Source organism: Oculina patagonica, chromosome 6, assembly GCF_052425735.1.
Source record: "Oculina patagonica isolate OP01 chromosome 6, crgOcupat, whole genome shotgun sequence".
NCBI classification, from domain to species: Eukaryota; Metazoa; Cnidaria; class Anthozoa; order Scleractinia; family Oculinidae; genus Oculina; species Oculina patagonica.
Window position 1 is genome coordinate 31145773 of NC_135763.1, and position 26509 is coordinate 31172281.

Sequence of the window (26509 nt, forward strand, 5' to 3'; positions counted from 1 at the left end):
GTTTGATATAGCAATTAGCGTCGGTCTTGGTGCATCCACACAACTCAGTGCACATGGCATGCGTTTATCTAAATTCATAGCGAAGAGGCACATATATAGCCAGTGGTCAGATCGGATTTCATACATTCAACAAATAAACGTTTTCTGCGGAGGTAGTGGTGTCAGCTTTGAGGACATCTTCGCCGACCGAGAAGAGAAGAACAAATTTTTCTGTGATAACTTTCCACAGATGAAAGAGGTGCTGTTACAGCCGGTGATGGTGTGAGATGGTAACAATGAACTTGACGAGTTATTAGGAAGATTTGCTGAGACATCCTCTAAAGTTATTTACGTTAGATTCTCTGAAGTTCCTGCCCATATCCACACTGTTGACGAGAGCTTAGCGCGATCGATGTACCAGGAGAAGTAACAGCAAGTCTGTGCCTCGAGTGGAAACTATAATGTTGTCGACATGCCCGCTATGACTGACTGCATAACGAACAAACTTCTTATCGGCTTCCTCTTGGTTGGATCTCAAAAAGGCTACATCTAGGCCAGAATCTGAGCAGAATCCACTTCGTATGAAATACTACGATTGCAGAGTCAGTGCCTGCGAGATAAGTTCATCTGAGAGAATCCGTGCAAAGTCCGCTTTGTTGTCTCCTAGTGCCAAAAATGCTCGCAACTTCATCGGCCGCAACTGAACCTCTCTTACGTACTTCAATGACTCTGCTCACAGGCCGCGCCGTGTTCTCGGAGCGTCGACTTCTTGTCGTTGCTTTTATGGAGTGCCTCCCATCGAGTAACACATCAATCCTCTGGTATCCAGGACCTTTCCGTAAAACAGTGTTTACGTAACATTTCGCAAACCCACCGAAAGCATTTGCATTTTTTGGTTTGCCAATAGCTGCCACCATAATTAGTATGCTGCCACCAGGGCGAAGCCATCGAAGAACAAACTGACTCTAGGCACTTGACCTTTTCTTCTGAGAACGTCTTCTAAAATTGACTTGTTTCACACTTGTGGGGTTCATTTCTGCGAGAAACAGTGGCACCGGCATTATACCTCAGATGCTACAATATGGCTTGCATGTTTATCTCGCGCCTGCCTTCATACACCGTGACTAGACAACATAGAATACTCTGATTTCCATGCAAATTTCGTCTTTCTCTTTTTGCGGCTAGTTGCAGCACTTTTAACTTCATAAAGGCTGGCAAATAGAGGTGGATTATTCTTGCGAACAGGGTCACGAAAGTTTGTCTTCCATCCCTTCTTCCTGTTCCCGTTCTTCCTCTCTGTCTGAAGATAGTAGCCTCCATTCCACGAATCGTTCAAGCTGAGTCTGTCCAATCGAAAGATCTTGTTTTATTTCTAGAGTCACGAGATCTTTCTTGACAATTTTTTGCAATGTCTCATTTGTCCGTGACAAGAACAACCCGGATTTTGTTGTGTGGAATGTACAGAATTCTCAGCTTCATTATCTTACTTCTGTCTCTCCTTGCCACTCTCTTTGTGGATAAAAGCAGTCCTTATGGTGTATGTCAAACATCGCTGATGTTTGTGGAGCAATTCAATTACTACTTTTTATTAATACAAGAATCACATTCATTTTTAAACAAAATGTTAACACTATACCCGTGATAAAGTGATTTTTTATGAGAGGGCGTGGTCAATTCCCACAAGACGGCTTGATATTAATAGAAACGGTATAAAAACTATCAGAAAATTCTTAAAATCATTTTACAGTATACTAATAATGTTTTGAACGAACTTCTGGATGAATTATGCTTAAAATAGCTAAAGGAAAGAAAATTCCTTATTTGGACCATGACGTCATAATTAAATGTATCAGAACATCATCTTAACGCAAGAATTAAGCTTGGCAACAATGATTTTCGAAATCAGCGTACTCGATTTAGTACAAATGGCTATGTTGCCAAAAATCAGACAAAAATGCCCGTGGGTGTCACATTTTGGACTTCTGGGCACCTGACTAGTATGTTTTTTTATCAGAAGAAAAAAAGACATATATTGGTGGAATACAGCTAAGTCCAGTGTAGTTCTGGCACTTCTTTAGTATCACGAAACGAATGAGATCGAGGGCTTTAACCCTTTCAGTGCTAAATTTATCCAAAAACAGGGTTTTTTTCTACCGTTAAACTGAATTTTTGATGCTACGATCCTGAATTTCCTTTAACTTTGCTTAAAAAGCACTTTTTCACAATGCAGCAAGATTTTGATGAAGATTCCATTAAAAAATGTACAAAAATGTACTTTGGCGCATGCGCATAAGCCAAAATTTGGACTTGTTTTTTTTTTTTTTTTTTTTTTTTTTTTTTTTGCGAAATCGTTTCCATTTTTTTTCTTGCTCCTTTTCCTTTCGTTTCTCTTGGCTTTGTTATTGCCACTTCTTTCTACTGTTTCCGTCCTTCCTTTAGACCAAAAAAGTTTTGATTTAAACATTGGTAAACCCTGAAAAGAGGACCTCGATCTTTTACAGGTGTTTTGGCCTGTTTAAGCACCGATTTTGCACTAAAAAGTGATTGACTTTTTCTCGATTAGCTCTGTCAGGATGCGACCGATACGCAAAATGAATAGTTTTTTGAAAAGGTCAAACCTAGCTCTATCAGATGCTTATCACTAAAATCTGCTGACTTTCAAATTGATGACGTCACAAGTGGTTCATTGACTGCTCCTCCAAATGTCGAGAAAAGTCGACTTTAGCAGTGAAAGAGTGTCCCCAAGATTGCTTTATCGCCAATTTCTGGTTGTTTCAAATTGCTTTTGCTCCATAGATTGTATTTCAATGGAAAGAAGCACAATTTGAAGGGAATTGCCCTTTTCAATTAACCCTTTCAGTGCTAAATTTATCCAAAAACAGGGTTTTTTTCTACCGTTAAACTGAATTTTTGATGCTACGATCCTGAATTTCCTTTAACTTTGCTTAAAAAGCACTTTTTCACAATGCAGCAAGATTTTGATGAAGATTCCATTAAAAAATGTACAAAAATGTACTTTGGCGCATGCGCATAAGCCAAAATTTGGACTTGTTTTTTTTTTTTTTTTTTTTTTTTTTTTTTTTTTGCGAAATCGTTTCCATTTTTTTTTCTTGCTCCTTTTCCTTTCGTTTCTCTTGGCTTTGTTATTGCCACTTCTTTCTACTGTTTCCGTCCTTCCTTTAGACCAAAAAAGTTTTGATTTAAACATTGGTAAACCCTGAAAAGAGGACCTCGATCTTTTACAGGTGTTTTGGCCTGTTTAAGCACCGATTTTGCACTAAAAAGTGATTGACTTTTTCTCGATTAGCTCTGTCAGGATGCGACCGATACGCAAAATGAATAGTTTTTTGAAAAGGTCAAACCTAGCTCTATCAGATGCTTATCACTAAAATCTGCTGACTTTCAAATTGATGACGTCACAAGTGGTTCATTGACTGCTCCTCCAAATGTCGAGAAAAGTCGACTTTAGCAGTGAAAGAGTTAATCTGCCAGATTTTTACTAATGGCCGATCTCCTATCCTCTATCCTCTTCAATACGTAAGTATACAGCGGTGATGGTGGACGATCAAACCACATGATGTAATACGGAGAGCGCTTTAACAAACTGGAAACAAATGGGGAAAGTGGCGGCGCCAATAGGATTTTTGGCGGCAAACTGTGAGACGCTTTAACGTGAACTCTACTGGTAAGGAAAAAATCCAACTATCACATGTTGGAATCCCTAGTTTCTAGGTATAAGTTGTTCGGTCATGTTTATTCTATTGAAATTGCTATTCGATTCAGCTTTTATACAACCATATTCGGCCAGTCGCGTTGCTAAAAAGAATACACACAAAATCCTTAATTAACAGTTTCATATATTTTTTTCACATCAGAAGCGAGGCCAATGATAAAAAAGGTTCCAGTACACAACGCTTCTATGGATTTCTGGAAATACAAACTTATCATTATGCCATAATGACGTCATACCATAATGCCATAATGTTCTTCATTAGATTTGTTTTTGTTAGTTAAAACAGCAACCCTATAAAATGCTGGTAAAGGAGAACAGTTTGCTCAAACAGAAAAGCAAAATTAATCTGTAAGAAGCCTCGCTTCGCCCCTCGCCAACTATCAAAAGCCGGTAGAAACCGAGAGCGAGCCGTCTAATTGTGTTAGCATAACCGACTGACCGATCTATTAAACTCAGAATATCGCTAGAATCGATTCATTGAAGGTTTTGATTGATAAAATTCAGCGAAGATTAAGCGCGCGCTCCGAGAGCCTTCTACGGATCGATACCTGTGTAGCCAATCAGATTGCGCGATTACCAATAATAGGTCAGTGTGGTTATGCTAATGATTATTAGGCGAGTAGTAGAAATGGTAACGCTGTATTTAATGGCAACATTGGATTTATTTATATGCAGTAATACTAACACCGTACAATCGAACCCGTTAAAACGGACTACGGAAGGGAGAACGTGATTGGCCATAGAGGGTCATCTTTGTTGACGTCAAATGGAATTAAGAAATTCACTAGTTTATATTAAAGATAAAACAGACATAATTCGAAAGACAATGTAGAACATGCTGATAGTTTTAAAGGAATGGGTTCCAAATCAGCTTCAAACGATGTACAGTCAACTCTCGTTATAGCGGAGACGCTCGGGGCGTCGTTTAGTGTCCGTTATAGAGGATGTCCGGATGTCCGTAATAGCAGGAGTCATTTCCAGTCAAACCTCTTTCGCCAGGGATCTGGATGTTGTCCGTAATAGCGAGTGTCCGCAAGGCGAGAGTTATATTGCAAGTTGTGTTTGCTGGCTAGACGAACTATAAATTATATCCAAACGCAAGATATGTGTATTTTTTATTAGATTCGACACGGCAGAAATGCGACGTTTGAATCGGTGTCGCATTTCTGTCAGATAATGCGACAAGACTAGTCGAACGTGCGGCACAAATTCGACAGCCGATTCAAACGTTGAACTTCTGCCGAATTTTATTCGTTTAATTAAATTCAACACGGCAGAAATGCGACGTATGAACCGGGCCTAAGGTTGAGAGAAAACCTCTCGATACAGTTTTTCATATTGGTCTTGGATTCAAGATTCATTTAATATATATTTTAGGACAATCGATATTTCCATGGCAACGATAAACAAAAAACGAAAAAATCAGTAAAATCGAATCAGATTTGGTAAACAAAAAATGAGACCACCATCTGAAACAATCGTGTATTGCAACTGAAACTTTAAAGAACAAATTTTTTTGTATGTTTGGATTCGAATTAATCGCAATTCAAACCGTACTTTCTAGATGATAAGAATACACTAGCCGAGACGCAGACACTGCTTTAATAATTAACTTTAATTACATCAAAGTTACCCCAAAAGTTGTATTTAACTTACTTTTTGGCGCTGTTAAAGTTTTGTTGATTTTCTTTTTGGCGATTCGGAGAATTGGAATTTTTTCTTGCCATTACTACCATTGCACTGATTATAAAGTAAGTTTCGATTTTGAGCGTTTTATCAAAAAACTTAAAAACTGCTCGGTAAGTTTTGTTGAAAATTGTGCAATGCATCCTTAATAATGTACAAAATGTTACCCCGAAGTTTTATTTAACACTATTCAGCAGACCGGGCTTTTCTGGATCTTTTGGGACCGAGGGGGAGGGGAGGGGGCTTCCAACCTTATATAGAATGTATCGCACGTCCAATCATCCATCTTTTGGTATACGTCACGTGGGATAATGACGTCACATCAATTACGTTATGATGTCAAAACAACCGCCATCTTGGATCTGCCATCTTGGAATTCAAAATTTTTTCAAAACGCCAGAAAACCACCCAAAATGACTGAAAAGTACTCGAAATAAAGGTAAAAATAATTGCATTAAAGTTAATTTTCATTAATAGAAACACGAAAATTACAAATTTGGGAAAACATGCCTGTCAGAATGCCGTTGCAATGGTGATGTCAAGTTCCTGACACAATAACCTGTCCTACCAAATTGTTCCCAGATAAATTTGAGATAAAGTCGCAAAGTTTGGCAGCGTTTTGCTGAAGGTTGAAAACGTTATAAACATTCAAAGTCAGCGGGGGCCTCAGAAGCCCCCCCGCTCCCCCCCGGTCTGAATAGGGTTAAATTGATTCACTGGGACAGGTCTAAATTTAACGATAAAGAAGGCGTTTGAGCCACAGGAAGAAGTTGCGCTACAAAGGCGCTGTCAACAGAATTCCGCAAAAATATTTAAATCATTGTGTATGACGTTCCCCTGTGAAAAATTCAATTTTCGAACAAAAGAAAATAATGGCGAAACTAGAATAAGAGTAGGTATAAAAATGCTGTTGAATATTTTAGCTTTATTTGTAAAGCGTTAATAATTATTGCAATGCAACGCTTTCGTCCTTTCCAAAGCCTTCTTTATCGTAAAATTTGAAAACGTTCCAGCGAATCAATGGAAATAAAACTTTGATATTGAGATATTTACATTATCAAGCATGCGTGGTAATCGTTTCAAAAAAATCTATTGAGCCGTTTTAAAGATATTTCAAAAATAGCTCAGAGTCGAAAATAAATCAAAAATTGTAACAGGAGTGGTCGTAAAAAAAAAATCCTATTCTCGAAATTGCGATGAGGAAACTCTACAAAACGTTCACGGCGTCAAAAGATAAGTTGAATACACATTCAGGTGCTATTTGAGATATAGAGATTACTCCATGGAAAATGCGCGCGTACGATTTTTATTCACGAGTTGAGTAGTATCAGAAAACGAACGAGTGAGCGTAGCGAACGAGTGAGTTTTCTGATACAACTCTGCGAGTGAATAAAAATCGTACAAAGCATTTTCCATGGTGTAATTTGTTTATTTTATAGATACTGAGGTTTTTGGAAAGCAAATTAAATCGCTCGACGTTTTATCAGTTACGCGCGTGTTTAGGAAACCCATTCATCTGCCATAAACTAAAATAACTAAAACATGTTTGTCTTTCAAAATCACATCTTTAATGAAGTAGCACAAGAAATAAGACGTCAGTTTATACTCTCGCAACTTTTACAGAAACAACTTTTGATAGAAAACCTGACTGAGACTTGTACAAAACTTGCAAGTTCCAGTTCAATGTTTTAACAGAACAAAACAGCGCTAAACGCTGAATAACTCATCGCCAACTCGAGCGAACTTTTACAAATTAAATCAAGAAAACAGTCTGCCAAAACCAAGGACAAACCTGCAGTGTTTTAGTCATCATCTGAATCAAAACTCGCTACAATCCCTCGGAGTGAAGACGGCCCGTATTCTTGTCCTTTCTTTTTGCGAATTTATACTCAAAGGTTTATTCAACTCGGCAGGAGGAATTTCGGTTATCTCGCTTCGTGTTTCTCTTTTTGTTTGAAGAAACGTTGTGACAACAAGGCCGTCTTGTTTCGTTTTCTTTATAGTGTTTTGGTTTTCCCGTTCTGCAATATAAACGACTCAGTGGAGCCGTTAAAGACACAAACAAACCTTGAACGTGTCTCCGCCATGTCGCCGGTGTTTACGACGAGAATCAAAATGGCGATACGGTGTTGTTCACAAGTGAGTTTTGGCCGTTCGCGCTTGTGATTGGACGAACGACGTTTTTTCACTAGTGAGTTTTCATCGTTCGCCTTTCCTATTGGCTAATGCATTTTACGTATCATTTATACGCAATCGTTTTTTCGTGAGAAAATCTCAGTATCTATGATATAAAACGTCATCAACGTCGTGTTTGTGTCTCGGTCTATTTATTATCATTATGCAAAAATTACAATTTGAAACATTTTTGCGATTTATTCGAAATAAAACATACATAATTTTTTTTATTCCTTAATATTTTATTTGCAGTGCACCATAGTTTAAGATGTGGTACTAGTTTTCTTGACAGGATGATCCTGACTCGTGTAAATTCAGGTTTTGCCGATTTCGCGGTTTTCTGCTTATCGTTGTCATGGAAATATTGATTACCTTAAAAATATGTTAAATCAAACTTCAATCTAAAACCAATATATGGTGTAATTTTCATTTCGATCCGAGACACGAAAGGTCGCTAAAAGCCCAATTGCAAATTGTAGGTTAATGGCCCAGAAAAAAACTGTATCAAAACACCTTTAGTAGCATTAAAATCTACTGTCCTTATAGATATATATTATCTACAATACGCAGTCAACAAAATTAAATATTTCGCAAGTAATAGAGCGATAATTTTGAACTTTTCCAGATAAATAGCATAACTTTCGGTTAGCGTGACATTCTTAAGTTTTGCATTCAATGAAAAATCGTATTTGACATTTCATCAAGTTTGAATCAGATTTTTTGTAATAAATATTTGCAGTGATAATTAACAAAAAATTAAAAACAGGAACGAAATTATTGCTTACATTTATAAGAGTGTTAATTTAACCCTTCTAAATAGTCACGCTACGTTCCTTATATTCTCTATTGATATCTTTTTGAGTCTACCTTATCTTTGTCTATGAAAACTTCTCTTTCATTTCTGTGTTAAGTCCATAGTTGAAATCCAGGGCAGGGTTGTTCGAAAGCCGATTAACAACAACCCAGAATTAAAAGTTGGTCATGGGTTCAATTTCTCTTGTGTAAAAGTGTTTCAGTGCTATTTTTTTTTTTTTCGTTTTCAGTGCTAATGCACTGTGGAGTTTAACGTTTGTCGACATCAAAAAAAGAGGACAGAAAATATAAATAGTATAGAGAACCTCACTGCTGAACAAACTGAAATCAAAATTCAGACTAATTCTAGATTAGCTTAATCGTGCTTTGAAAAATCCGGCCGAGCATTTCAGGAGAAGTCTAGCCTGTTGAACATTATACATATTTGGTAAATCGCTCAGTAGTTGTTTGTTGTTGTACATCTGTAGATCTGCGTGTTGCTAAATTCATCTCATAAGTTTCCTCTCTTTCCCACCATTGTTTCAAGACGGAACGACTAACTTGAAATGTTTTGAGAAGAGTTCTGTCTCGCTTGTTCCTTGATATGCACTCCATGTTAAACGTGATTGCACCAATGGCTGTTTCAACATATTAGTATTTTCTGTACACTGATCACGAGCGACGCGTGCTTGAGTTTCAGTTGCGCCATTCCATCTTCTGTAAAATCTTTTCTTGAGGATACTTCGTACTTTCTTAGTGGTAGTGAAGCACAACGCAATGGAAAACCCTATCAATGTCGTTATTAAATCGGCTATCGTCATGATGGCTCAAAGATGTTTGTTTTATCTCAGTTTTTTTAGTAATTACTGCAAAGCATGTGGTTAATTATAAAGTAAACAAGTAGTCAGAACATGCAAAAAGAACTATAGTGATAAATATTACCGCTATTGCCATATTTTTCGATTGCAAAATGTCTCCGAAACAGTGAAAGAAAATTGGGCTAAAGTTATTGCTTGCACATGCGCTGAGCCCTGAAGCCATTTCTTTAAAACAACACGTGTTACCTTAAGAAATTACTTTATTCTCGGTCTAGGGTATTATTTTCCGAAAGTATCGCTGACTCAATTCAGCTTCAAAAATTACCTTCACGCAATTGTTTAAATAAGTTCGCGCACTTTTACCTCAAAGAATCGCCTAAAAGTTGTGCTATGAAACAAATGGTAAACGTCTCAGCGTGCACTATTGAGTTACAGATGCACTTAGGAGGTTTACTAAGCACTCAATAAGCTAGAGTCGCCCTCGGTTATGGCCTCGGGCGACTCTTGCGCTTCTTTCGTGCTTAGCAACCTCCCTCGTGCATCTGTAACTCAATAGTGCATGCTGTGACGTTTACCATTTGTTAAATTTAGCCAAAACATTTCAATGCCAATTCTATTTTCTCACAGTCCATCTTTTTGAGTCAGTATTATTGGGTAAGGCTAGAAGAAGTCGATTAGGTATAATAAATACATCGGTCGATGTAGCATTTATTTTTACTGAACATTTACTTTTAAAGTCTTAATGAGATTTGTGAATAAGGAATAAATTAACGCAGTCGACGCCGTGCCACGACCTCTATATAGTTATTTCAATAGGAAAACATTGTTTACAATACTGAATCGCAAAACTGTCCAATTTAAGGTTGCATGGTCACCTTCAGACGTACTCTTCAAATGACAGCAGCTGGTCAAAGCAAGCGTTAAAACACAGTATGTTCATTTCATATCTTACTAATTATAAAACAGTTTTGAATGTAAATTTTACAAAAGAAAAATTTAGAATTGCAAGTATTGTTTAGGTGAAATTTTTAGCATCTAAAAAGAAAAGAAAAAACGACGCATTGGTAAATTATTGCAGTCCAATCTGGTTTTGGCACTTCTTTAGCATCACGAAATGATTCAAATGGAGGGTTCTAGCTTTATCCGCTAGATGCTTTGTAACTGTCGATCTCTTATCCTCTTCAAAGCATTGGTATCAGTATCGGCTGTTGTTTGACGATCAAATGACTTGATGTAATATGGCGAGCGCTTTTATAGAAACAAGTCGAGAAAGAGGTACTGCCGCGCTTTTGGCGCGAAACTCTGTGAGGTAGATTCAAAATTTAAGGAAGGAGAAGGAGAAGGCAGACCACGCACTGATCTGCATGACTTGATTTACACACATCGGAACGTCAACTCATATTGGAATGGTTTATTTGGCGCTTTATTTTAATTATCAGTTCTGGACATAACTATTAGTCATCATTTAGGTGGAGATGTACTCTTTTTTTAAGTTTTTAATCTTCATTGCTGCAAAGCTTCACCATGTATTTTCTTGGTCTTTTGTTTATGGCACTGTAAAATATGATTATATTTGAATAGATATTCGCTCAGCTAACTAACTGTCTAAAAATACGTTTTTTCTTCCTCTTTTTACAAATCTTGTCGGATTACCACTAATTAGTGGCACGGGCCATTATGTGTCCCATGTGCCCAAAGAAAGCTAAAATAGAAATGTGGGTTAAATCTTATTCCTCTTTGGTATAATATTGATAACTGTTACAAAGGCAAACCTTGAATATATTCGAGGGCACTTTCTTCCTTAATTGATAGACTCTCAGCTCACATCCTCTTTGGTTGAAACGTTGTTAAAGGTAGATGGTGAAAATAAATGCTGCTTTCAATAGTACTTTTTTCTGAAGTTTGGCAATCAGTAAAGCCTTACGAAAGAAACACTTACTAATTGCTCACGGGATTATACGTAACGTTACGCCTTGATTTAAATCTTCTGTCCCTATAGATAGATGTTCTCTCCTTACACAATCAACAATGTTTAATGATTTTCAATAACTAAACAATATAATCAAAAAATCAGAACACAAACTCTTAGTGAGTACGTTTACAGTGCAAGAGTTCTCTTGATTGAGATGGCAATAAATGAGATCTTTAAGAGAAATTCTCAAGTCTCTCATTTTTCCTTGATAGGCTCTTTATATTTACTGTGTTGGAACCTGTAGCTGTTTCAACATCAGAATTTCCTGTACGTTGATCACAAGTGAAGCAGCTTGTTTAAGGTTCAACTGCACCATTCCATCTTTTAAAGAATCCATTCTTGAGGAGACCTCGCACCTTCTTGGTGGTAATGAAGCACAGTGCAATGAAAAACCCTGTCAAGGAGATTGCATGGTGGTGTTCAAATCCATTTAAGTATTGTATGATTCAAATAACCTTGGAAAAAATAGAAAAAAAAGCATGGGTGGTCTCTTTAATTGAAACGGCGGCAACATCCTGGTAGCACTGTATTATCTTCTTTGTCCGATTTTCTCAAGCAATGGTACATACAATTAAAGGTAATTAAAATTTAATGGAAGGAAAACCTAAGCCAGAGCTTCAGCTTATTAGAGAAATGGTTTATCAGTGTAATTGTATTGGTGTAGCCTGCTCAGTTATCCTTGAAAGAAGGGTTTAACACTGGTTTAAAGTGAACTGATACCAATATTCTATCAGTATCCTGAGCAAAACGTACCTTGCATGCTGTTTAGCACAGCAGAAGGATACTGCAGGAATGCAGTATGGTTCCAGTTCGCAATAAGTTCCAGAATCCAAGTGAGCCCCATAACTGTGGTCAGTTTGATACAGATGAGAGTCAGTGAAGGTCGCGAACTGTTGTTTGCTGCTTGACTGGCACCCTGGAGGAACAAATGGGTAAAGCTATGCATTTTAAAACTGCACCCGCTTATCTTGAAAATCCGTCACAGACACATGTACACTTCCACTGAAACTGCAGCTAGCCATGATTACCAGTTTTACCACAATAACTATACTCGGTCACTTTTGGTTAATTGAATGTAAAGCATCGAGTCTTCCAATTCTATTCGATAACGCTGTTACTGTGAAAGACAATGTAGAAACTTTCTAGGTCTAAAATAAATCTTTTCAAAAGATTGCGTGGTGTTAAAAAAAACAGATAAAGTCACAACAATTCACCATGTTATGTTATGCGAATGGTTCTTTCTTTAAGACGTGGCCATTAGGAGAGGCAATGTAATTATTACAAACCTGCTGTAGGTGATGAATAGCATAAACATTCTTTGTCAAACACATTACGTTAAAGACCAAAGAAAGGCCAACAGGTGTCACCATGGCAACAACAATCGTTGCTTTGTCTGATATCCAGCAATATGTCGAATTTCCTACAAAGGGGAGAAAGTTAACAGTGTACTTCTAATTGTAAGCTGAAAGTTTTTCACCAGATTAGCGAAAGTAATGTTTATATGGCTTAAATTCACACATTAATCAGATTAAACCCAGCTATTTTTTATTTACAAACCATATCCAATAGGAAGAGCCCCTGTGAAGTCCAGCACAGAGCACAATCCAACCACCACTGCAGGCAGTCCCCATCCCACAATGCAATACTTGTTGAACGTCTTCCTGATGTCCGAAGGCTGTCTTCTTACGTTACTAACTGTCAGGGTATAAGGCGTTAAAGACAATAATTGTACTTGAGTATCATCAAACCAACTAACGATTTTATTTACAGCAGATAAAACGTAACAGTATTTTAATAACTGAACCTCGCATAGGTTACTGCGTCTTTCAATAACACGCGAACTTTGAAATTTAAAATAAAACTATGACGATTGCGTTTTTGCTGCCGTAGAACATAATTTTTGCGACAGCCAACGAACCTTGAGAGGAAAGCAACAACAAACAAAATTTAGCAATTGGACCCCTGTGAAGTCCAGCACAGAGCACAATCCAAGCACCACTGCAGGCAGTCCCCATCCCACAATGCAATACTTGATGAACGTCTTCCTGATGACCGAAGGTTGTCTTCTTACGTTACTAACTGTATAGGGCGTTAAACACAATTACTGTATTTGAGTATCATCATACGAACTAACGACTTTATTTACAGCATGTAAAACGTAACAGTGTTTCAGTTACTGGCCCTCGCCGTACGTTACTGCGACTTTCAATAAATCGCGCACTCTGAAACTTAAAACAAAACTGTTACGATTGCGTTTTCGCTTCCGTCGAACATAGATATCAACATAATTATCGCGCCAGCCAACGAACCTTGGGAGAATAAAAGAACAAACAAAGTAGATCAAAATCTACCAATTTGACCCGTTATAGTGAACTTCTGTTTCCTTTTCTTTTTAACGTGCAAGTTTTCCATATGTTGACAGGTTTTATAACTAGTGTATATTTTAAAATTTACTACTGAGTTTCACCTTGTCACAAGTAGTGTTCAACAAGTAATTCCAGTTGTAAAATTTTAATTTTGATGTGCAGATCGGCAAGAAATTGTTAAATCCCGTTCCAAAAGCTAAACGTCTACGCTATTTTAAGCTGCAGTTTAGGAGTTAACTTACTTTGTACTGTAAATGTGTTTGCGGTGTCAAACGCCATGATACCACGAAAATGTAGCAAGCAGAAAGAAATGGAGAAAAATGGCCACTGCTTTGCAAAGAGTATCCACTTCTTTTGACTTTGCAGCACCCAGAAAAATTACTTGATAACACAGCATCGCCAAACAGAGATTGATGAGGCATTTTCCAGGCAGATTTCTAAGCTCTTTAAAAGAAAGGTAAACGCTGAGGAGGAAACACAGCGAGACGATTGACAGAACTGTGCCAGTGAATGTTATATAAGTAAGGACTGCAGAGTGATGCCAGCTCGGGTCCTTGTCTACCTGTCCACCGTGTCCACCGTGTCCGACCTGCTGCTCCGGACACACAATATAAACGGTATTTCCTTGCCGCGTCAAGCCATTTTTGTTATATACAATCTGCTTTTGGCCTACGAGCATGATACCATGGCTTTCGTTTAGGCTAAAGAAGGACATCTGTGTTGATTTGTTTTTCGTTGAAGTAAACGTTTCACACGTAAAGCCTCCAAAGGTCACTGTACAGTTGGTCGTCGAACAGTTTAAAACCTGGGAGGTCAGATTTTGTACCGAAGGTTCAGTAATGAGAGTTGGTGATGGAGGATCAGGTTCCTGAATTGGATCTAGAATGTTTGCACTCACATCCAGAAGGATTGACAGTGGTGGAAAATGTCCATTTGAATCTCTCCTTTGTAACAGCCTTCCGCCGGGATAACAAACGGCACAGTGAGGGTTTCTGTAGGTCAATTTTTTGTTGACTGAAAATACCATGGAATATAACGAACACAGTTTTCTGACTACAGATAACACTGGCAGCTGATTCGAAGCACATTGTGTATCTGGCAACACACAAGACTTAGACTTATGGCGCTGATTTAGATGCCGTGGTGCATATTTCCACGAACAATCCGGATGTTCCATTAGAAACCTCTTTACCGCCGTGATGTTAACTGGAGTACCTATTGATCCAGTGCTATACTGACAGGAAATGTCGAGTCCCCAGAAAGAAAAGTTCCCTTCGCTGTTACATCTGGCACAAGCAATGCTTCTGTAGGTGACATTATTCGCCCAGTCAAAGACAGGCAGTTCCTTCTGTAGCGTCATATTCAGCTGCCGAACAGTTCCACAATCGTTTGTACTTCGATTGTGTAAACTGCAAGAATTCTTCATTATAACCCCGGACCATGAATGTATATTGACTTCTCCACATGTCACATTCTGAAGAGATGCGCCATTGCCAGTTTGACCACATCTAAAGGGAAAAAATGACAAATTGACGTCAGCATTTTGTGTTTTTTCTTTTGTTGATGATAAATCACGTCACACATTGCCAAAGTAGCTTTTGACTGTTTTAACAATGTTACGAGGAAATGTATTATTGATATGAGGTCAAATGCATAAAATGCAGACGCCAATTTGTTTCTTTACAATAACGAGTCACATAGCCAAAATGATCAAGCGTAGACTTCAGACGAGAGAAAATGTTAGGAAAGTGCGAAATAAGATGGATTTCTTTTAGCAGTTGCCTATATTGAGAACTAAAAACGCTAAATACGCTATTAACAGTTTGGCGGGCTAGGGATAGCGTCATCAATGTGTCCATACTTTTATCGACGGTAAGAATGAGCGTGCGAGAGATGTGGCAGTTATTGCAAAAACTGTTTGAAAATGAAAATGGTAATGGTTACCGCTTGTAACCTGATAGGCATGCAGTAGAACATTTCGCTTGATCTTCCAGATCCAGATCAACTAACAGGTTTGTCGATGAGTACCTGATAAGGCACTGCTCATTGCTTGTTTGAGAAGCTTAGCGCCTTCAGGCGACGAGTCGATAAATGTGTGGCTTCGCTTTGCAAAATAAATGTTCAATATCTTTGCAATAAAAAGTTTCTAAACAAAGCGGCGTAAATTAAAAGTTTTCCAAGGAGAATAGCTCAAGATTCAGTTGCACTTTAAGAGTCAAGTTTCAGTTAGTCTTACCGTGTATGGAAGTCCAGGCAACAGTCACTGAATGCCTTGCAAGCCTTATCACAGAAGCAAGTCTTATAAGGGGTTTTTCTTTCATCCAAAAAACATCTGCCTCGACACGACTGGGCGGAAGAACTCTTCTGTTTAAGCACTGCAGCAAAAAGGTGCTTTTCCTGTGGCACAGTGATATTGTGTTGGCGGAGTAGCTGAGAGATTTTTCTCCAACTGATAATTTCACCCTTAAACTTGACAATGAAGTCTCGGTCTTTTGACCCTAAATTTTGAACAGATATAAAAAAATTGCAACTACTCTAAACTCTTTCTAAAGACCACTTGGCTAGCGTTGGCTAGCGAAAGCACGGTCCATATGCTTTTCATATACATACCGACTGGGACTGGAAATTCATCAAAGTCGTCTTTTGCAGCTGGCGTTTGAGATTTCGTTGGCACAGTAAGACTTAAAACTGCACCAGCCACAATACTTATCGTTATAAGATTTGAATCGCCTAGTTTCATTTTTGCGTCGAGAAACTTGATGAAAACTACAGATTAAAAGATTTACAAATTTTCACCAAGTCAGCAAGCAAAAAAAACACACTGGTTTCTGCTCAGGTCCTTTGGTCCTCCGAGCTGTGCAGCAAGCTCATTATGACTGACTTTCTGAAAATACGGAGCACTTTATAAAATAGGAATTGCTGTCATTCTAATAACATTGAAGTAGCACTCAATTTGTACACCACTGTGTGTTATTATGGGCGATCTGTTTGCATCCTAAGTAATTGAAAAAAACCTCTTGGGTGTGCCACATTCTGCTCACGAGTTCTTTTCTTTGTTCGGTTCACGTTAACACACAAACATACATGGAAAATATAACGGCTAAGTTCTTTTAGTATTAATGATAATTTTTGTTTTAGTTTCGTTGCCCAGTATATATTTTCTTGAGACCTTGCTGGTGCTGTTAAACTTACGACTACAGCTGCCACAAAGCATGTTGATGACAAATTGAAATTGCACATTTTTATTTTTAGTTTTATTTTTTTGTTGTTGTTGTTGTTCGGCACGCAACTTATTACTGGCAAACAAAATTGTAAGCAATAGGAAAGATTCCAATGGTTTCTACAAAGTTTTTTTTACATCGCCATCAATATGCTGACCGTCTTCCCTTCGCAGCTGAAACAATAAAGTCCACTTATAGAAATGGTACTTCGAAAGAAGAGTATTTCAGTCCTATTTGCTCAATTTCGATATGTAAATAAAGTTTTTACTGACCTGAAACAATAGATATCATTTCAAACCTTTGCCTTCATGTCGAGTGTTTCAGGTTCTGTTTTAATTGCGGCATCAAAATGAAGCTATTTAGGCACTAATTAAACATTTCGGTGACAGGTTATCTGTTTGATTCAGTATCTTCGGATGGCCTAGAAGGGCTCGGTTTGTTAAAATAGATACATCGGTCGATGTGGCATTTATTTAACTTTTAAAGTACTAAGCAAACATTTTTAATGTACTGAAAGCGAGTTTCCGGAAACCTCCCTGACTCTTTAATTGTCAGCAAATAGTATCAAACCTTTTCAACTAAGAGAGACGGAGGGAAAAAAAAGAGAAAACCACAAGAAAAACATTGTCTTCCTTGCTAAATATAAAACACAAAACTGTCTTATTTAAAGTTGGTCAACGTTTTCCTGTGCCTTAATTTCATTTATTGACCCACTAATGCACTCTTAAAATGTCAGCAACTGTTTAGAACAAGCAAACACCCTAAAAGCCCAGCATGATGCTCTTTTCATAATTGTAAAACAGTTTTGACACGGGATCCAAACGTGAGGCAGTGCTGTTAGTGTAAATTTACAAGAGCAAATATTAGAACTGTATTATTTTCGTGGAACGTTTTGCTTCTCTAGTTTAGATGGTATGACGGTGCCGGGCTCTAAGTTCTCTGAAAACAAAACACACAATTAAAAAGTAGTTCACTGAGTCCAGTCTGGTCAGGTTTTGGCACTTTCTTAGCATCACGAAATGATACTAATGGTTAATCTCTTATCCTCTTCTATGCGTTGGCGTCAGTATCGGCGGTTGGTCGGCTGTCACATGACGAGATGCAATACGACGAGCGCTTAAATAGACTGGAAACGAGTCGAGACAGTGGTGTCGCCGAAATTGTGGGCGCCAAACTCTGAGAAGTAGAATTAAATGTTAAGGATGAACCGTCTGAGCTTCAAGTCTGCCGCTAGGGAAGACATCTAACTATCATTTGTTGGTATATCGTTTCTATGCATAAATTGTTTGCTCGTGCTTATTCCACTGAAAGTGTCTTTCCATTTTCGACTTACAACTGTGTTTGGCAAGTGACGCTGCTAGATCAGAAAACACACGAAGCCTTAAATTAACAGTTTCATAATTTTGCTGTTATTGGTTAAAACGGTAATCCCATAAAATGATGATAAAGGAAAAAAACGTTTTCTCTACCTAATCATTCTTCTTTCAATAAAAGGGAGTCGTCATTCTTAAAAAGCGGCTTAGGACTGACACTATTTACACAAATGCAATATCGCTTATTCATGTTAATGTATTTATCTGTACGAAAGCTTTATTTTATTCAGTATTAGGCGAGTAGTATAGGTAGTAATGTATTGAATAGCAATATCGATCGCATAATATGTAGTAATACCACGCTCTACAATATCTTTGCTTAAGTTATAGTTGGCTTTTGATATTTAACGAATTCACTTATTACAATTTGAAAGACCATGCTAAATATACTGATGGATTTTCAAAGTTCCACGCACGTATTACTATCTGGTACGCCATATTCATCTTATTCTTAAATTTGAGTAAATGTATACTGATTACGAGATCAAAAAACACCGACGTAAGCCAAGTACTCCATTTTATTCAGTTAGTATTGTGTACAATTGCTTTATATTAAACTGGTATATTTGACATTTTCATGTGTTTTATTTAAATTTTAATTATGCTCATCATAAAGAACGAACATCTCATTAGCTTTTAATCCTGGACGTAGCGTATGAATTTGGACTTCGGCATGAAGGTAAGATTAGCGCGAGAAATCTTAAGAACTGCCCGTAATAAGTAATTTGGTTGAAGTGTTTTTCCATGGCTTCAAAACTACACCATGTATCTTCTTTGTCTTTTGTTTATGGCACTGTACAATATGGCTATATTTCAACAAATTTTCCTCTCTTTTTTTTTCCCTTTTTACAAATCTTGTCGGATTGCCATTTATCAGTGACATGGGGCATTATGTTTCCCATGTGCCGAAAGAAAGCGAAAATAGGAATGGGTTAAATGTTGTTTCTCTTTAGTGTAACATTTATAACTTTTACAAAGACAAACTCTGAATATATTCTAGGACGCTGTCTTACCTAATAAATAGGCTCTCGGCTCATATCCTCTTTGGGAGAAACATTTTCAAGCTTGATGGTGAAAATATGCTACTTTCAATGGTAATGTTTTCTAAAGTTAACATTCTGCGAAGTCCTTACAAATCCCCTCAGCTTCAATTGTTACGTAAGAGACATTTACAAATGGCTCAGTTGATTGTACGTAACGTTACGCTTTGATTTAATTCTACTGTCCTCATAGATATGTGTTTTCTACAATACTCTATCAATGATGTTGAACGATTTTGCAAGCTAAAGAAGTATGCAATATAATCAATATACAATAAATGAGTCAATTCAGGACACAAAGTCTAAGTGAGTACGTTTGCAGTTCAATAGTTCTCTTGATTGAGATGGCATTGAATGAGATCTTTAAGAGAACTTCTTAGTTTTCCTATTTTTTACTTGATAGGGCTTTCATGTTAAATGTGTTGGTACCCAAAGCTGTTTCAACATCAGTATTTCCTGTCCGTTGATCACGCGTAACGCTTGTTTGAGGTTCAACTGCACCATTCCATTGTTTAATGAATCCATTCTTGAGGAGACCTCGCACTTTCTTTGTGGTAATGAAACACAGTGCAATGAAAAACCCTGTAAAGAAGGTTGCACAGTAATGCACAAATGAATTCTCTATATTCTATGATTCAAATAATTTTGGAAATAATAGAGAGAGAAAGACACGAACGCCTTCCTAACTTTAACAGCGGAAACATCCTGAAAACACGTACACCAAAAAAATGTGTACTGAAATGCTTGGTGGCAATTCTGCTACTGCAACCTCTGTCTTTCAAAGATTAATTTAATATAAATACTTATCTATCAGTATACCTTGCATGCTGTTAAGCACAGCAGATGGATACTGTAGGAATGCAGTATGTTTCCAGTTCGCAATGAGTCCAAGAATCCAAGTGAGTCCCATTACTGTGGTCAATTTAATGCAGATGAGAGTCAGTGGCACTCGCGAGATGTTGTTTGTTGCTTGGCTGGCACCCTGGAGAAACAAAAGGGAAAAGCTTTGCAGTTTAGCACTGCATCCGGTTAGCAGGGCGATCGCTCATAGAGTCCAATTTCACTTCTACTGAATAAAAGAGTGGTAGTATTTAAGGCAAGTACCTTGTTGGGCCGTGTTTTCTCGATGTTTTTTAAGGAAAGTATCGTTTGTAGTGGTCACGCACTTAGCTTCATATATAAATCTCTTCGACATAGCTAGTTTACAGGCAAGCCACAGAAACAGAGGAAACCAAGATTTTAAATGAATACAAAATAGTAAAGTTGCCAAATAGAAGGAAGCAGACCAGTTGGCTATATACAAAGCCTGACCGAGGATTGGAACTCGGGACGACCTTTAAAAAATCCAGCTAGCTGGCAGGGTGGAGGGTTTGAACCCAGGACCACCTGATTACAACACTAAACACTGTCTAAACCACTCGGCTTTGCTGCCTCCTGAATCGAATCGGAATTTGTAATGGTTTTTTTCGGCGGAGGGAAGAAAACCGACGAACCCGGAGAAAAACTCTCGCAGCAAGGACAAGTAGCAGCAACAAATTCAACCCACACATGAATCTGCAGCTAGCCACGATTACGAGTTGAGGGATCACAATAATTATGTGCCACGGTGGTACTGAAACCAGTTACTCCTGCTTTACTGAATGTTAAACGAAGGGCTCACCAAATTATTTTATATCGCGGTATCTGCGAAAGCCAAAGTACAAACCAATCCACGGCTTTTGCAGTTAGTTGTCTAGGTCTGAAACTATTGTTTCGTGCATTAGTAGAAACATGTCCTAAGTTTAGTGTTAATGAAACAGTTCAAGCTGAAACAATTTAAAAATATTTGTTATGTGAATGGTTCTCTTTTTGATGCATTTGTAGCAGACTACAGTTGGTTACATTGTTCTTGATGGAACAGAGTTTTTTACTTGCTACATTTGTGACATTAGGAACGGAATTGTAACTAACCTGCTGTAGGTGACGAATGGCATAAATATTTTTCGTCAAGCACATTACGTTAAAGACCAAAGCAAGGCTCACTGGTGTCACCATGGCAATAGCTATTGCTGTTTTGTCTGATATCCAGCAATATGTAGAAATTCCTGAAAACAGAAAGTTGATTTAGCAGAAAGTTAAAACTCTTTTTAAATAAAATTGTTTTTATATTCGTAAGCAGAAAAAATTTCAACCTTTCGTAGTGAATGTAAGGTATTAGTCTCTTGATATGCTACCAAAATCTCAGATGGAATATAAAAAAGTGTGACAATGAGTTGGACAAATTATTTTGTATACGTTTTTACATAATTAGCCCATTTATTTTTATTTACAAACCATATCCGATAGGAAGAGTCCCAGTGAAGTCCAGCACAGAGCACAAACCAACCGCCACTGCAGGCAGTCCCCATCCCACAATGCAATACTTGATGAACGTCTTCCTGGTGTCCGAAGAATGTCGTCTTACGTCAGTAACTGTTCAGGGAAATAACAAGAACATAACAATGAGAACACGAGACAGATATATTGTAACAAAGAACATTATCCTCCTTGTGTATCAGAAAATAAATTAACGATTTTATTTACAGAGGGTAACACATGACAGTATTTTAGTTACTAGCCCTCGACACGTACGTTTCAGCTCCTTTCAACAGCACGCAAACTCGAAAGTGTAACGATTGCTTTATTCACAGCTGGGTGAACACATTTTCTTTTTAACCTACAAGTTGCTTTGTATTGACAGGTTCCTATTGCTGGTGTAAATAATGAAACGTAACACGTTTCACCTTGTCATATGTCGTTGTTTGAACAAATAACACCAGTTGTAAAACTTTAATGTATGTAGCTCGACAGGACTGAATGCATTTCAAGAAATTGTTAAATCTCGTTTCAAAAGTTAAATGCTTAGCTTCTGAGTTGTCAAACTGCCGTTTAAGGAATTAACTTACCTTTCACTGTAAATGTACTTGCGGTATCAAACGCCATGATACTCATCCACGAAAATGTCGCGAGCAGAAAGAAATGGACAAAAACGGCGACTGCCTTGCAAAGAGTATCAACTTCTTTTGACTTTGCAGCACTTAGAAAAATAGCTTGATAAAACAGCAACGCCAAAGAGAGGTTGATGAGACATTTTCCAGGTAGATTTCTAAGCTCTTTAAAACACAGGTAAACGGTGAGGAGAAAACACAGCGAGATGATTGACAGAAGTGTGCCAGTGAATGTTATATAAATAAGGACTGCAGAGCCATGCCAACTCGGGTCCTTATCAACCTGTCCACCCTCCTTCTGGTCTGCTGCTCCGGACACACAATATAAACGGTATTTCCTTGCAGCGTCAATGCATTTTTCTCATAGAGAATATGCTTTTGGCTTATGAAGATGATACCATGGCTTTTGTTCAGAAAGAATCGCATCTGTGTCGATTGGTTTTTCGTTGAAGTAAAGTTCTCACAAGTGTAGTCCCCAAAGGCCACTGTACAGTTGGCCGTCGTACAGTTTAATACCTGAGAGGTCAGATTTTTCACAAAAGGTCCAGTAATGAGAGTAGGTGGTGGATTTTCCGGTTCCTGAATTATTGGATCTGGAATGTTTGAACTCACATCCAGAAGGATTGACAAAGGTGCAACTACACTTGCACCCGCTTCACTCTGCATTAACGGTCTTCCGTCGGGATTACAAAGGGCACAATGAGGGTTTCTGTAGGCCAATTGATTCATTCGATTATTTACTGAGAAGACCATAGAATATAATGAACACAGTTCTCTGACTACAGACAATACCGGAAGCTGATTCGAAGCACACTGTGTATCGGGCAACACGCAAGACTTGGACTCATGACGCTGATTCGGATTCCGTGGAGCATATTTCCAAGAACAGCCCGGATGTTCCTTTAGAAACGTCTTTACAGTCGTGATGTTAACTGGAGTAGCTATTGACTCACTGGTAACAGCGCATTTAATTTGAAGGCCCCAGAAAGAAAAGTTCCCTTCATTGCTGCATCTAGCACAAGCAATGCTTCTGTACGTTACATTTCGCGCCCAGTTAAAGACAGGCAATTCCTTTTGTAGCGTCATATCCAGCTGCTGGACTGTTTGGCAATCTTTTGTACTTTGACGGTTGTGTAAATTGCAAGAATTCTTCATTATCACCCCGTACCATGGACGTACATTGACGTCTCCACATGCCATTCTGTCAAGAGTAACGCGGCAGTTTGACCACATCTAAAGAGAGGAAAATCTAATTGAGAAATTGATGCCAGCCTTTTATTTGCGTGTCGTATTGCTGATCGTGTGGGGGGGGGGGGGGGGGGGGGAAAAAAAAAAAAAAAAAAAAAAAAAAAAAAAAAAAAAAAAAAAAAAACTGGATCACAACATTGTCAAAATAGCTTTTGCAATTTGTTTTGGTTTTACTTCTTAAATTTTGTGACGAAATTTATCATCTGTAAGAAAGACGCACAAAATGCGGGCGCCAACTTGTTTGTTATAATAACAAATAGCCAAATGTTCAAGTGAAGATTCAGACGAGAGATAATGTCAGGAAAAGTGCGAGAGAGCCTAAATTACTTTCAGCCAAACAAATCGATCCAGAGTCTGACAGCATCAAATTTTCCGAAAACGCACAGTAAAAACAGAGACGAGTTCTATTATTTCTTGGGACATTTTAGAAAACCCGCTGAATAATAACCATGGTAATTTTTCAAACACGGCAAAATAATTAGATTCCATTCATCCAGTTCCACGTAAAAAAATAGAAATGTTTTTCGTTTCAGCAATATATGCAATAGCTCGGATGCTATTTGATGACTATACAGAGAACTGACATTTCTAATCACGCTGTAAACAGTTTGGCGAAACTCCGAGGTCCCCTCGGGATAATGTCATCGATGTATCTGTATCGAGTCTGTACTTCTATCAATGATAAAACATTATAAGCCAATGGGCTTGCGGGGAATTTTACAGTTATTAGAGAAATCTGTTTCAAAAGGCTTATAAAAAGTTCATGATGAAACTGGTAACGAAATAAATGTGCATAGAGTAAAACATTTCGCACGATCGTCCAGGCCAGTGCAATCGAACTAACAAGACTGTCGATAAGTACCTGATAAGGCACTTCTTGTTGCTTGTTTGAGAGGCTACGGTCTCCCTTTCAGGTAAAAATACAGGTGTGGCAATTTACTTAGATACTTAACTGAACTTAAGCACAGGAAGGCTCGTCTTTGCGACTAGAAATAAATCATTATCCTTGTTGTTATCCAGGACAGCTATGGAACTTAATTTAGAGAAATAACAGATGTAGCTTCGCTTTATAAAATAAATGTTCGATATCGTTATAATAAAAGTCTCCAAAATTAAAAGCTTTGCTACGAATGACCTGACATAGCTCTGTAGAACTATATAAGCATTTCCGTTTTATACGGCTCGAGATGTTTGTGCTTAAAGAGTCAAGCTTTTCTCTTACTGTGTATGAAAGTCCAAGCAACAGTCAGTATATGTTTTGCAAGCCTCATCACAGAAGCAAGTTTTGTCGTCTTTTCTTTCGTCCAAAAAGCATCTACCTTGACACGAGTGGTGGGGAAACGTCTTCTCTTTAAGAACTGCATCAAGAAGATCTTGTGTCACAGTGATGTTGTGTTGGCGGAGCTGCCGAGAAAGGTTTTTCCAACTGAAAATTTCACCCTTAAACTTCACAATGAAGTCTCTTTCTATTGAATCTAAATAAAAAAAAATTCATACTGAAAACTGATACTTTTCTAACCTCTTTTAAAACTTAAGACTATTTTTTTTCCAAAAGTAAAAAACATTCACTGCTCTAAATACTTACTGACTGGGATTGGAAATTCGTCAAAGCCGTATTTTGCAGTTGAGGTTTGAGATTTCGTTGGCGGTGCAGTAAGACATAAAACCACACCAGCAACCATAATACATATTGTCGTAAGATTCAAGTCGCCTAGCTTCATTTTTCAGATTAACAGATATACCAAATCTAGACTTTGTTCCAAATGGATTCTTTGATCTGCACTGTGCGGTAAGCTCAATGTGACTGACTTGTGAAAACACGGAGCGCTTTGAAATAAGAATTAAGTACGCTTCTAATTAAACTAACATCAATGCAACACACAGATCATTGTGTGTTTTTTTGATCGATCTGTTTGAGTCTTAAGAAATTAAAAAACCTTTGGGGTGTGTCCAATGCCGCTCGGTTCACGTAACCTTTTCAAAATCGCAAACATACATGGCAAATATAACGCCTGTATTTTTTTTAGTGTGAAATAACTGATATTCCAGTCCGAAGTAGAACGTATAACTAATATGGGAAATCGACATTTGGAAGAGGCTTCCATCCTCTTTAAAGACTCCATCGTGTTTGCATTTCAGAGGCAAATAAAACGTTATCACCTGTCATAACAAGAAACAAAGTAATTTTCACTTACATTAAGCTCGACTACTTCCTACATGCTGCGAATAAGTTCTTCCTTCTTTTTTTGACGTTTTGAATACTCACCAACTGTTTTTAAGAACTTAAATTATACTGGGAATTAATAAAAAAACCAACCGGTTAATTTAGCTTTCCACTTCGGACTTTTAATTAAATTTCACTAAAGATGGAATCAGTTCTATGTGCCATTTTACTATAGCAAAAAATGGTTGTTTATATCAAAATGAGCTTGATAAAATAAAATATAAAATAAAATAACCAAATAGAATGAAATATTGCAAGAAGAGAGATCTTCTAAAGGTGCCAACATTTTATTTAATTTGCACCTGGCATTCTGAACACATACAAATTAAACTTTGACCGAGTAATAAAAGAAAATAGGTGTTTAGGGGGAAAAATTTGAAAGGCTAAAATATTATATAAGTAATTGCAAGAGTTGACAAAAATTACTTCTCGTGTGGATTTATTTGTCTTCATATAGCTGATTAATTTTACTGAATATACTTCTTATAATAAGCTGTCAGATCTTTTAATAAAAATCTTTTCAAAATTTAGTGAAATCGTGTCACCTGTCATCGATTTCAAAGGAAAACATCTCAAAAACATGTTCATTTTATGTGTTGTTATTATATGTAATAAAGCAGTTTGACGCCTAAGCCAAGCTTATCTCATGTTTATTTGTTTTGCCTTTTCACTGCAAAACAAAACTCAGTGGTTTCTTTAACAGTAGAAAAATAAATAGATGATAAAAAAGAGAGCGAGAAAAATAGATACCAATATCGCGAACTTTTGGTATAATCCTTTAACTTGTTCATGTGTTTTTTAAAACATTATCTAAACTTTGTTTAAAATCGCATTTGGAACGTTTGTTTGTCATATTTGTGGCAAACGTTTTTATCATTTTTTTAAATAGGTACACAAGATACACTTCAATAAAGTG

At 37.5% G+C, this 26509-nt stretch overlaps 2 pseudogenes across 2 annotated transcripts; both read right to left on the minus strand.

Annotated features, from left to right (window-relative positions):
• Positions 1–10604: 10604 nt before the first annotated feature.
• Positions 10605–16269, minus strand: LOC144658137 (uncharacterized; annotated as a pseudogene). Its single transcript, XR_013571647.1, has 7 exons — positions 16132–16269; positions 15758–16019; positions 13764–15029; positions 12713–12850; positions 12442–12575; positions 11909–12071; positions 10605–11549 (listed from the first exon to the last, which is right to left on the minus strand). The product of XR_013571647.1 is annotated as an uncharacterized LOC144658137 (transcript).
• A 1347-nt stretch (positions 16270–17616) lies between these two features.
• On the minus strand, positions 17617–25110 carry LOC144656429 (uncharacterized; annotated as a pseudogene). The gene is made up of 8 exons (XR_013571302.1): positions 24955–25110; positions 24592–24844; positions 22080–23322; positions 21469–21606; positions 21106–21239; positions 19975–20137; positions 19552–19737; positions 17617–17681 (listed from the first exon to the last, which is right to left on the minus strand). The product of XR_013571302.1 is annotated as an uncharacterized LOC144656429 (transcript).
• Positions 25111–26509: the final 1399 nt, after the last annotated feature.